Genomic DNA, 13,521 nt, shown 5'->3' with positions numbered 1-13,521 from the left:
TTGTTCATCCCCAGTAACATGTGGGACGCCTTCCAACCTGGGGGGCTCATCTTCCGGCGCCATATCATTAATGGTATTGTGACTGGCCATAGGGTTTTCTTGGCAGGGAATACTGGAGTGGGTTGCCATTACCTTCTCCAGTGAATCACATTTTGTCAGAACTCTCTGCCGTGACCTGTCTATCTTGGGTGGCCCTACACAGCAGAGCTCACGACTTCATCGAGTTTCGCAAGCTCCTCCGCTACGACAAGGCAGTGATCCATGAAGGGGAACCGAGAGGTTAGGAATAGCAAATACTTATTCTCCGCATAAAGCCTAACGCCTTTGTAGCCCTTATGTGGTGTGCTTTACGCTTTATATATAATTTACAGCATCTGTAGGCATGGAGCTTCGGCAGAAATATGGGAACTCTGCAAAATATTAGAAAGTAACTTGAAGTTGTGGCTATTTTTATTATTAATCTGCCCAGCTTCAAGCGGAACCCATTATTTCCGCCTTAATATTTCAAGGTCAAAAAGAAAATTACATTTCATCATATCTACATAGTTTCGTTCCAAACCATTTTTTTCTCAGCAGTATTTTGAGTTCAATAAATAAAAACAAATGCTGAAGCACACTTACATGAAGAACGATGACCGATTTTAAGATCGCTCGGAATGTGCTTTGAATGTGATAAGGCCATGTTCTTGTAAGCATTCAGCGGCACTCTGCTATTTCACGAACAGTCAGCTGAGTAAGTGGAAATAGTAGTCCTGAGTAAGAGACTTTTTGTTTGCAGCTTAGCAGCAGAAAAACAAAGTAGCCAGAGAGTACGCGATCTTGCATAGATCTATTTCAAAGCAATTAGTGCTGAAATTATAGACAATGAAATACCTCAAGGTAAAAAAAGCTACCATTTGCTGGTAATTATCGTATCTCTTATTTATCTATTCATTTCGGAACGAATAAGCTGATGCTAACCAGTCAAGCTTAGATACTCTTTGGGGCTACGTTGTATAGTATCGTGTTTACTATCTCGGGGACGTTGCTCATGATTCTTATTTACTTTCTTTTTTTTTTGAAACATTTTATTGGGGTATGTTTATCCTTTGCAGTCAATTGAAAACAAGAGTAAGAGAAAAGTAAACGAAACAAAGCTGTTTCAGTAGAGTTTATAACTCTCAAACTCACCAAACAAGTTATGATTAGTTTTGGATGATTTTGGATCGTACAGCAATAGGACCTGGATAGCGTTTCCGTGGCTCAAAAATTTGTGTTTCCTCAGCATTACGGAACAAAGATTACTATAAAATAATTTGAAAAATGAGGGCCAAAAGACGTAAACTGACTTCTGCGGTGGCGGTACCAGTGGTAGTTAACGCATGGCCAAAATAGCGTGGGGGGAGGCGGGGTGGCTGCAGGCGCGCTGCCGCGTTGGCCGTGCTGCGCATTGGCTCCACCAACTTCTGAGAAGAACCGCAGAGATAATAATAAGGCGAAAGTATTTAACTGCTTATACTGCCATCCGTTTGCAGAGGGTGTCATCTTCTGCTGCCCAAAAATAGCCATAAAAGTTTACTACCCACCAGTTGCTAGTTAGCAAACTAACCACAACACTTCCTAACAATTAACACTCATTTGTTAGCAACATTGGGCACTTGGGGGAGAAATAAGGACGCACACCGTCTTCTCCCTTGAAATGTTCACTCTCGCCTTCTCCGCCCATGTTGCCACTCTACCGAGTGCGCTTCCCGCCAATTCCGGCAGTGCTTTGCGGCCGTGCTTCGCAACACAACGTCATCCACATACGTCTGCACCGACACACCCTCTGGCATCGGCAACTCGAGTAAACCGCGCACCACTATGTTCCAAAGCAGCGGCGACAACCTGCCCGCCCGCCCGCCCACCCGCCTGCCCGTTCGCCCGCCTACCTACCCAGGCAGCACAAAGCATTGGGCCAATGTTGTAAGTACGATGGCAAACAGTGGTCCCACAGTGGCCCAGCCTAACCAGCATGCTCCCAACATAGGACATGCCAGTCAACACCATGTCCAACAATGGCCCAGGCTAGCCAATGCTCTCCCAGTGTTGGAACTGCCAATAGCCAGCACTGGCTAGCTTGGGCCAAGATGTACAGTGAGTTCCCGATATTGGCGCTGCCGTACATATAGAATGTCTATATTGGACCGAGATTGCCATTGTTTCTCCAATATGGTCACACCGGGTTTTAAAACTGGCTATAATGGGCCAAGTTGTCCTGCTTTCCTCCGTCGTTGGGTTTTCCGTTTTTTAAAACTGGCTACAATGGACCAAGTTGTCCTGTGTTGTTCCAGCATTGGAGGTTCCGTTTTTTAAACATGGCTACAATGGACAATGTTATCCTCTGTTCTTCCAGTATTGGATGTTCAGTTTTTTAAAGCTGGCTGCAATGGACCAAGTTGTCCTATGTTCCGCCGTCGTTGGCCATTCCTTTTTTAAAACTGGCTACAATGGACCATGCTGTCCTGTGTTCTTCCGGCGTTGCCTGTTCAGTTTTTAAAACTGGCTACAATGGAACAAGGTGTCCTGTGTTCTTCCGACGTTGACCGTCCCGTTTTTTTTTAACTGGCTGTAATAGACCAATTTGTCTTGTGTTTTTCCAATATTAGCTATCCCTGTATGAAAACTGCCCACGATGGACCACTTTGCACCCTGATCTCCCGATTGTCATTGCCATCCTAAAAACGCAGCTTTAATGGGCTACCGAAGTGAATATTTTCCGTTGACCATTCAATCAAAACAAATTCTACATTTTTATGGTTGAATACACGTGCGCTGGACGCCAAACCGCGGCATTTAATTCCGACAACATTTCAGCCGATCGTTCGGACCTCACAGAGTACCACGTACGGGACGACAATTACAATAACGCATTCAAGCACGTACCGCTGCAGCTGTCTGGATTCGTCTGTTCGGTGCGCTCATATGCGGCGCATTTTTGGGGGTCAGCTAAATGTGTTTACGGTTTTAGGCTATTGGCATGCATGCAGATTTTGTCGCAGGCGCATACGTTTGTCGCACAATTATATCTGATGATAGCACGACCGTGCGACCACATATGTATACCCCAGGCCGGCTAGCACTCATGACCAATATGCCTGTATTGGACGCCGATTACATCCCTGCATCTACTTAACCTCTAGTACAAATCCAGTTGTCAGTGAGAACGCGCATACAAAACGAAACCGTGTCGCCATAGCATGATCATGTGACATTAAATTAGTGATTAGAAGGTAGCGTTTTCATTGCCGAGAAGGGAAACGTTGCCTAAAGTTGAAGGAACAAATGACCATTTTCTCAGCGATGTTTTTGTTCTAGTGCTTTTGTATTATCCATAAGGAACTACGCGCAGCATCGTCTGTTTACCTGGAGAAAGGACCGAATATGATGTGTGTACTTTCTGGACGCAATCACTGGCAATCACTTTCATGAAAATGAAAAGCCGGAAGACTCGCGAGGTTACCATTTTAGTTTTGGGCATTCACACGGTGGTAAAAAAATGACAGTTTTTCGCGCAGACTGCGAGCATGAAGGCCCCGTTACATTTATATGGCGCACAACATATATATCGGCAATAAACAACAAAAATAGTTTGTTCCGCCTATTAGTTTAGAGTTTGACCATTCCAGCCGCGCTAGGCGGTGGCAAAGGAATAAAAACACGTTACAGAAATGAAAATAATGCGCGCTGTTGAGTCATTCGAAAAAACGAATGCAGCCCAGAAACATTGTTTTAATGAGGCAGTTTTCCATGCCCTTTCCAATTCTTTCATTCTACTAAAATGATTTGGAATACGTTGCATGCTCATTGAACGTTATCGTCTTTTTGTGCAATCCGCGTTAAGGTGAAGGTGATTGCGAAAAACGTCTGTGTGTTGCCTGATGCCACAGCGCATCAGAACCTCGACGCGCACAAAATTGATTCTGAATCATTCATTGCTGTGTCTGTCATCGTCGATTCGCGAAGTCGAGACAAAACATGACCGAAGAAATATTGTTATAGATGGAGAATGATGAGGACGAAGTGGCGCGCTCGTTTGTGGAAGATTAAGAAAAAGAAGTGCGTCGAACGGGGGCCCTCGTAGCCTGGCTCCTTGGCTGTTCCTCAATGTATATATATTTAATCCTCTTTTGTAAATATATTTCTCCCTGTTACAAAATTATATGCCAAAATTTAAAAACCTTGAACAATTCACAAATTCCGTAGAATCTTCAGAACTGCGCGGTGCGCTATAGTTGGACAAAGGCTTTATCGAAGTGGCCATAATTACTTGCGCTACAAAATTATGCAAGGTGTTTTTTAATGGTTTTAAAAGCTGAGGTAGTGTAGAATGGGTGGAAAAAGTTTGAACAATCTTAAAACTGTTTTTTTTTCCTAAAAATTTTCAATATTCGCTGTTTTCTGTAAATTAGCGCGATCGTATCTTTGTATTCAAATGTCATAAAAATATGAGTTTTTGCTGTTTGCGGATAATTATGCTGAGAACATATTGTGGAATTATTGCTGCTCTACCATGAACCTTTTCTGATATAAAGGCCTGCAAATTAGGAAATTTTCATTTCCTGGGCCGATGTTGAGAATTTTTATAAAAACATCTACTCATACCTGAAAAGCGAACAACTGAATACAAATAAAAACTATATATTTAGTCAGATAATTTTCAGCTAGATAACTTGAACATAATTTGATTAATCTATAATCAAAGTTGGCCAGAATAGCAGAGAAGCTCGGAACTCCGCCTCTTCGACATTATTAATCAGTCATCACGCAACAATATATAATATTTTGAAGTAAATATAAAAGGTCGAACGACCATCCTTTGTTCGATCATAGGTGGCGAACGGGAGGGGAAAGATGACGCGCGCATTTGTCGATGCACCAACTGTATGGATTTACGCAAGAATGTGGATGGTAGATGGGGAGGCTTTCTATTTTTTTTAGAAAATGTTATGTACGTGGTTGGCTTGAAGAAACAATGTGTTTGCGAACACACAAAACAAAACTATTTTTTAGAACTCGACTCGAGCGGTGCGCGCTGGCGGCCGCTCATCGGCACGGTCCGAAGTCACGGCTGGCCGGTGCAAGCAGAAGAGGGCTGGGAGGAACGGAATGTTGAGAGGGTCGTTGGTCCTTCGTTCCCACGCGCAGCCCATGCGAACACAACACCGCGGCGGGAATCGCGCACTGGTTGAGCGGTTCGCTGTTGCCCCTCGCCTACGCGTCTACGTGCAAGACACAACAGAAAGCATCCCCAGCTGCGCTGCTGTGCGGCCTTATCCCGAAGCGTTCATTTCAGAGCTTGTTGAAGACGCTACAAGACTTGTGACAGCTTCTTAAACCTTTCTTTAATTTCTTCCCTCATTAATTTTCTTTTTCATTGCGCTGTGCATAATTTTCTCTTGCGCCTATACATGTCCATGTGCTCCGGTTTGTTCTTGCTACATATCAGTGAACAGCTGAGCTGTGATATGTCGCCGGAGTACGGATTACAGCAATGGCGGAATACCATCGGAATTATCGGACACAGTGAACGCCGTCATCTTAGACCGTGAGTATATATCTTTGCAGCATGCCATTGCTTCATAATTGGTTCTATATAATCTCCCGCCAGTCCCAAATGTTCTCTTTCCGTATTCTCCTCGAAACAACTGCGCGAAGCATGACTTCAAGAACTAAGCGAATTTTCGTCCGGGTTACATGCAACCAAGTGCGTGGACTTATTTGCTGGCTGCGATATGAATAGCATTTGCGCCGAAAATAGAGGAGCCGTGCGTAACAGGTGTGTATGCCACCAACACGTGACAGAACACTGCAGGCAGCCGTTTGCGACGTTTTTTGACTGTGCAGCGCGCCGCAATCAACTAGTAACCAGATACTATGCGCCCGGCTTTGTACATATATTTTGGACAGCCTCTCTTCTGCGCGCAGGAAGCCATGTTCACACAGTTTTTGGATTTTGTGAAGAGTTAAGGGCAGTTTTTTGTTTTCAGATGTGCAGACGAAGTTTTGAAAACTGTCCGTGCCGTCTGTGCAAGCGAATTTTACAGTGGGGCGGACATTGTGTGCGTGATGCCGCTTGATGATTAGGCTATAATCAAGTCATAATGAACCTCCACTTTTATAATGGTTAATATCATATTGAGGAATTGAAAGCCGTGAACAGCGCAAGTGAGCCCCTTTTCAAAATTTTTTTAATCGACGCCCCCCTTCTGAGCACGCGCCTTCAGGTGAGGGCGTTATCAGAAAGCGGAGACAATAGGAGAGCGATTTCGCAGACGCGCTTCGAAGGCGGGGGAAAATAACAATACAAACAAACAGGCACATAAGCCGTGTGTGCACTGCGTCCCTGTCACTGCAAAGTAAACAACGTGCACGCGGGACACATTGTACAAAACATTGACGGCCGGTATGAGGCAACCATATCGTCCGAAATATGTTGCTCGCGAAGCACTCGATCACGGCGCGCACTTTCAGGCGAAATGGGACAGGCCGTCAGGTCCGCCTGTTTGGCAATTACAGCTCTTTGTACCTCACGTACCGTACCGTATGCATGAAGTGCACGCCATAGCCATCGTGCAAGAATGTTGAAACCGAAGCGGCGATCCACGTATTCTAATTCTATAGGAAATCATTTGGGAGTAGAAAAGAGCAACTTAATATGATGTGCATGGTTCTTTAATGAAGATATGTATAAATGGACTGTTGAATAGTTACAGTAATGGAGTGTTGCGCTAGAATTGTTTACGGCCGTGACCGCAATAAATATTACTCATATTGCTCTTAGGTTTAAGTTCTGGCATTGATAAGCCTATCTAAAGAACCGACTGGCAGTGACAGGTTGTTTACAGCTGTTGATCAAAAGGTAGGCCATCATGCTATTATTGCAGGCATATTTGCTTCTTTTTGTACCTCTGTTTACTAAAACTTAATTTTGTTCCCCATTCCTAGGGACGCTGCACCTCTTGCAACACTCACTGTTCAGTCGCTTTTATTCAAGGTACAAAAAGGAGGAAATGCGCATGCACTCATAGGATAGCCTGTCTTTCCGTTAACAGCTGCAAATAACACGCCACTGCTCCTCGGTACCTTGGATGAAGTTTTCAATGGGGTTACCTGAGATGCCTAGCAATTGCTGTAATATTTATACCAATCACTGCAGTGAAAAAGAAAGGTAACATTGCATCGCTTTAACTGCTGCATGCACCTATAAACGTGCCTTAATTTATTGCCTATTCTTATAGACGCAGGACCTCTTGCTATAGGCTTTGTTCAGTAAGCAAACGTCTTTCATTGCTTCAATTTCTGTCTCTCCACCACTTTCTTGTTGCTCTGGGTGTGATCATTTGATTTCATTGTTCAAATCATATTGTTTTATCATGTGTGAATGATTTAGCCTGCACATACATGCTTTCATTTTTTTAGATGCGCATCGGGAGCGTTTTCTACGTAGAAATGGATCGATTGAGTTGTATCACTGGTGCGAAAACCAACAACCCCCAGAAGATATGTGTCCTGTGGTTGGAAGGGCAATAAAGAAGAAGAAAATCAGCGGAAAAGCCTGCCTAAAAAAAGGTAGCACTGCATCACTGTAACTGCTGCATGCACCTTTAAATATGCCTTATTTTTATTGCCTGTTCTTATAGACGGTGGACCTCTTGCTATTGGCTTTTTGCAGAAAGCAACCGCCTTTCATTGCTTCAATTCCTATCTCTCCACCACTTTTTTGTTACTTCGAGTGTGATCCTTTGATTTTATTGTTCAAATTATATTATTAAATCGCCGGTGAATGATTTCGCCTACACATACATGCTTTCATTTTTTTTTTTAGGTGCGCATCGAGAGTGTTTTCTACGTATAAATGGATCGATTAAGTTGTATCACTGGTGCGAAAACCAACAGTTCGGTACCCCCAGAAGATTTGTGTCCTGTGGGTGGCAGGGGTATAAAGAAGAGGATAATCAGTGGAAAAGCCTGCCTAAAACTTACAAAGATGGCGCAAAAGCGAAATGCTGATCAGGGTTAGAGTCTGATTACTTCTGTTATCCCATTTCACTTGCTAGGTGATGTGACATATATGAGGCACCTTAGTATAATTTGTGGTATACTCACTGAAAATTGTGTAGGCATTAACTTTTTTCTCGCTCAATTATTTTGAGTGACGCACGAATTGGAATAAAACGAAGTCATCCACACATCTAATGCCCATAGACATTATATGCGTCGATGAGCTCATTAATTGTGTTCCTATGTGAGCATCCAATAGTTTGTCGAATATATTAATATGTTAAAAGTTGATTTTTTTTACTGTTAATCGGAGTAATACATATGCTCCATATCATAGCATTATTCGCCTGTAGTTTGTATCTGCTCTTTCCTAAATTGTATTCTACAAAGTATACGTGTGTCATCTCGTACGTCTATTTAACTAGCGAACAATTTGCAATCGAATCCCTTTTGTGATGTTGTTTCAGATACAAATAATGTATGACAGTTGTGACAATATAGGTAGCTTTAGCTATAACATATAGCGCGAAAATCTTTAATATATGCGATGATATTTTTATTCACCGCATTGGCTAAACCAGCCTGTTTGAAGGAGACGAAATGAAAACAAATATGGATGTCTTCGGACAGGAACAGTAATCGTGGTGCCATGACCATTTTTTTAAATTAAATTTTCATATGTAGTGGGCTAATGTCTCGACACAAAGGAATGACCCTTAGGTTTGCCAGATGCGGCGTAGTATTCTCGAAAAAAAAAAAAAACGCCTATCACTAAAGCTGGAAAACGCCGTTTTTGTCGTTTCAAAAAGTTGCAAGTTTGGAGGCCGGCTGGTTGCGTAAAATTTTGTCATTCATTGCTTTTTACTCACCGCATTTGCGTAACATTTACTTGTATAAGAAGTATTAAAAGTGTGTTTCATTGATGCAGTTGATTTAGTAAAAAATCGCAAACTTTGCTTCAAGAACAACGCGCTACAAAAATGTTAATGTTCAACCTTACATACTGACGTGATGCGTTACGTCGTTTGCACTAAAACATTCTGTGTTTATTACGCAGGTCATATTGTTAATTTAAGGCAGAATTTAGAGACTCTAACCTGCTATGTGTGTTCTCTGTAACGCCACCAAAATTATTACGCTGGAAAGCGATTTGCTTATGATTGTAATTATAAAACTTACACATTGAAAAATCATCTTCAAAAATATGGTATTGTTAGTGGTGGTCAAAGCTGAGAAATGGAATAATATATTAATAAACTAGATTGAATACTATTGCATCTAGCAATAAAAAAGAATGCAGGACAGAGAAAAAGTTCAGCCTTCACTTGCGTTCTGCCATGAAATTGACAGAAATAGTGAATCAATACCATTTTAAGCTATTTGCCCAGAAGCAGAAAAAGGATGTATAAGCGCTGACAAGGTTTTAAATTTTACTTAAGGTAAACTGTAACTAAATTCAGCAAATACTAACTTGAAGTTTTGATGCCTACTCCATAAGGGGGAGCCATATAAGCACATCTATAGAACAAAAACAGGCATTTTTATATTTCTAATATTACATTTTGCAGAATTCAATATATTTACTGGCTCATATTAATAATATACTTTGCATTGTTTCCACACATTTTGATAAAAATTGATGTTGCGGCCGTTTCTTCAATTCTAATCAGTTTTCCTTATTTTAACATTTTCTTACTTTTGTCCAAATTCAAAATAATATGCAGATGCACACACAAATCTAGAGCTTCAAATTTTTTCAGAAATAAAGAATGGAACCTAGATAATGTAGAGAAATAGTTTCTGTGCCAAGATATTATTGGATCTTGCAAGAATGCAGGCTGAGTTTGGTCATTATCAGCACAAGCACTCGGTTTAATATCTAATTTTATATTTTTAAACAGTATAACGCAACACTTTTTAGTCCGTGATATTTTTGAGGTACTGAAGATTTTTGAGAGGGATTTGAATAAAAATCGAAGATGATCTTTTTTTAATGGCAGCAAATTTGCCCTTTACTGCTGTTTTCGAATTCTGAGCAATTTTGATGCGTTGTGGAGAACACACCTAGTGGTCTGGAGCTCCAGATACTGCCTGGAATTAAGAACATGCGTCAGGAAGTGAAAACATATTTAGTGCAACCAACCTAATGCATCATATGCCAGTACATAAGGTTAAAAATGAATAATATTTTTGCAGCATAACGCTCCTGAAGCAAAGTTTGCGATTTTTTAATAACTCAACTGCAAAAACAAAACAGGTTTCTAATAGTGTTTGTAAATGTAAAACCTGCATATATTTAGTGAGTAAAACATAGTAGATGACAAAATCATGGTATCCAAACTTGCAACCTTTTGAAATGGTAAAAACAGCGTTTTCTACCTCTAGAGATATACCACACAATTTTTTTTTTCGAGGGAACTACGCGTATCTTGAAAAACTAAAGTTAATTCTTTTGTGTCTAGATATTCGCCCACCACATATAAGAATTTCATTGGAAACGAAAGATGGCCATGGGACCTGGATTATGTTTCTAAACTAAGGCACCCATAATACGCTGTGAGAAAGCCAATATCAAGGGCTTTTTTTAATATTCCATATTTCGAACGGTTGTGTCATCTAAGAAAATTTGAAAGCTAGGCACACCTTAGCTGTCGCCGGCCCTCACTTTCTGTTACAGCTGCAATTGCTAAGCTTAATTAATACGTTGAGTACTTTATTTTAGCCACGAATATAGCGCTATTACGTGTCAAAGAAAGGCCGCAGTGACGCGATTCCCGTAGAATTTGTAAGTGAAATCTGTAAACCTTACAAATCTACCCATATATATAATCTCTTGCAGGTTTTATTCAAGCTACATCACACCTGCTGCGCCCCATATCTTGAGCCAAGGGTTATAAATAAACCATTAGAAACAGACGATGGAAACCGGTGGCGCATTGCTGGCAGCCACTTAGGACAGCGCAGAAAATTTTTATTGTGTACGTAGCGAAGTGAGGTTATTCGCTTCAAGTACTAAATATTCACTTTAGACAATAAGTAGGACTTAGAGTCGGTGAGCACGTTCGGAAACCCCTGTTTCAATATTTGCGGTTAGAAACCTCATGTGTACCTTTTTTCCAGCTGCAGATAAATTCCGGGTTATGTAGATACCGTTACCAGCCCATTCGCGCACCTCGATTGTGCTGCTCACAACATGATTTTGAGCGGACAAAACAACCTGCCGCTATGATGGCTAGCATGAGTAAGGGTGATATGCTGGCGATGGTTGCTTCGCGTCGACCCTTTGGCGCACATGAAGGCTCGAGTTACAATGAGCGCGCCGAACTTTGCAATGCGGATAATGACTACAAAGCGGTAAGGATACAAATGAGTGGAACAGTATTTTTTAGCTGTAAAATACAAATACAGTCTTGCTGGACGAATGTGCTGGCGCGGACTAAGAAACCATAGGCAACTTGTAGGTCTAACGCTACACAGGGCTGTCGAGCCAAGCCAAGTCCTCAATTGTATTGTCCAGGAATCTGGTTTTTGTATTTTCGTGGTTTCCTACTGTATCTGGCGTTCAAAATGCAGACGTGAGGGTTATTTATCGCAAATAATCAAACGTGGTTTGTGCCGTTACTCTTCAAAGTAGCAACACCATTTATTGTGTAAGTCAATAATCAGTAATTTAGGCAAATAATGTCAATTAAGAATTCCAAACAAAACCTTTTCTGTGGCGCTCAAGGTAGCTTCCAGCAATATGTATCTGGTTTCCTTTGCCTGCCTCCGAAATGTTTTTTTTTATCCCTTGGATCAAATTTGCTTGGACAAGCAGTATATGTGTAAAAATGATGCACCTGTGAGCTACCCGTTTAAGTGAGCTCCCGTTTAAGTGAACTACCAACAAAACCAGTCAAAAGCGTATATCAGCTAACCAGCGGCCAGTGCAGCAGTCGTGGGCTTAGATCGCTTGTGTATATTATATCTAGCCATTTAAAAAAAATGCAAATGGTCGCCGAACATTCTCTTGGTAACGATATTTAGTATAAACTGTTTGCACATCGCCGAAAGCGTAGGAGCGGCAAAAAACTAGCGCGCCAGTCATATGCGGAGACAGCCGACAATCAAGCAGTAATTCCTAGTGTGGGATGAAACACTGGCTGTCTCAGCCGTATTGCTGTGGAGGCGATCAAAATGCAACAGGGCACATGCTATGCAATGTATGTGCGTCTTTCATCCTAATAAACCCAAGGCAGCTGAAACTAATCTGGAACTCATCAGTATAGTGTTTCTCATTGACCATGAATTTCGGTACATGAATTCTGGAATTTTCTACATCTTCCTAAAATAATGCACGCGATTTTATATGCCTCGTAATGGTGTTGTAAATTTTGTTTCCTCATTGTTTTTGTGCAGGTGCCTTTTGCGAAAAAGTTGGGGTGGACGATTTGGAGGCACACGCATTTATTCGCAGGTGGCTGCCTGGTTCCTGTGACAGAGGGGGTGGAAGAAAAAGGCGTTTTGCTGAAACCTCCCCTGGCGAACCAGGCATGCCACCTGTGAATGCAATTGCAGGGTCAGCCCCCTCACTACGCCTATGAGTGTGCCCTCCAGCTCCCTGGCCCCTTCCACTTCCCGAGAGCCCGCCCTGCCCTGACCAACCCTGCCACTGTCCTGCTAACTGCGGCTGTGTGTGCCCTCAGCGCTGGCTAGTAACAACTGCCGTCTATAGTAACAATTGCAATAAATATTATCTCTTTGTGAACCTTGCCCTGAATATCTACTGGTTGCTCATGAGCGACAATTTGAATTATTATGGCCATTCCTATTTGAAAGGCCATTATTGTCCCAGCAAGTTCGATGTGCTGTCACGAATATGGCTAGAATGAAAAAGGCTGCATTTTATGGCCTGCACAGGCAGTGCCACAAAATGTGTAATCTTGACATCATCAATGGTACATGAATGGAGTAGCCGGTGTACCCATAAACCATTCGATTAATATTGGTATCGACAATATGCGGCATGAATGGAGTAGCCAGTGCACCTGCAATGGCTAACCATTGGTATGATATTAGCATTGACAATGGGCCATCAATGGAATAGCTGGTATTAAGCAAATATTGGTAATACAATGATGGTATAATGCTGGACAGTATTGGCAAGAATGGTGCATGAATGGAAAGTCTAATATTGTGCCTACATTGGTGGCTCCAGCTTGGTTGAACACTGGACCAATCTTGGAACGAAAGATGGGCCAAGAATGGAGAATGTAGTAAAATGCCCAAATGCCAATATCAGTCCAATATTGATGCCATTCTTTTCCAGTGATGAACCATTGTTGGACCAATGCTGGTGTGCTGCTTGGGTACCTACCTACATGCCTGCCTACCTCCGTCCGTCCGTCTGTCCGTCTGTGTGTCTGTCCGTCTGTCCGTCCGTCCGTCCGTCCGTCCGCCCGTCCGTCCGTCCGTCCGTCCGTCCGTCCGTCCGTCCGTCCGTCCGTCCGTCCGTCCGTC

General features: G+C 42.2%; 1 long non-coding RNA gene across 1 annotated transcript; it reads left to right on the top strand.

Moving 5' to 3' along the window:
* Positions 1-7,324: 7,324 nt before the first annotated feature.
* On the top strand, positions 7,325-12,764 carry LOC146193481 (uncharacterized). The gene is made up of 3 exons (XR_014706459.1): positions 7,325-7,590; positions 7,847-8,036; positions 12,421-12,764. It is a non-coding gene; the product is annotated as an uncharacterized LOC146193481 (long non-coding RNA).
* Positions 12,765-13,521: the final 757 nt, after the last annotated feature.

The sequence above is a fragment of the Amblyomma maculatum genome, chromosome 4, assembly GCF_055883805.1.
Source record: "Amblyomma maculatum isolate TAMU_Amacu chromosome 4, ASM5588380v1, whole genome shotgun sequence".
Lineage (NCBI taxonomy): Eukaryota > Metazoa > Arthropoda > Arachnida > Ixodida > Ixodidae > Amblyomma > Amblyomma maculatum.
This window is presented reverse-complemented; position numbering and strand designations above follow the sequence as displayed.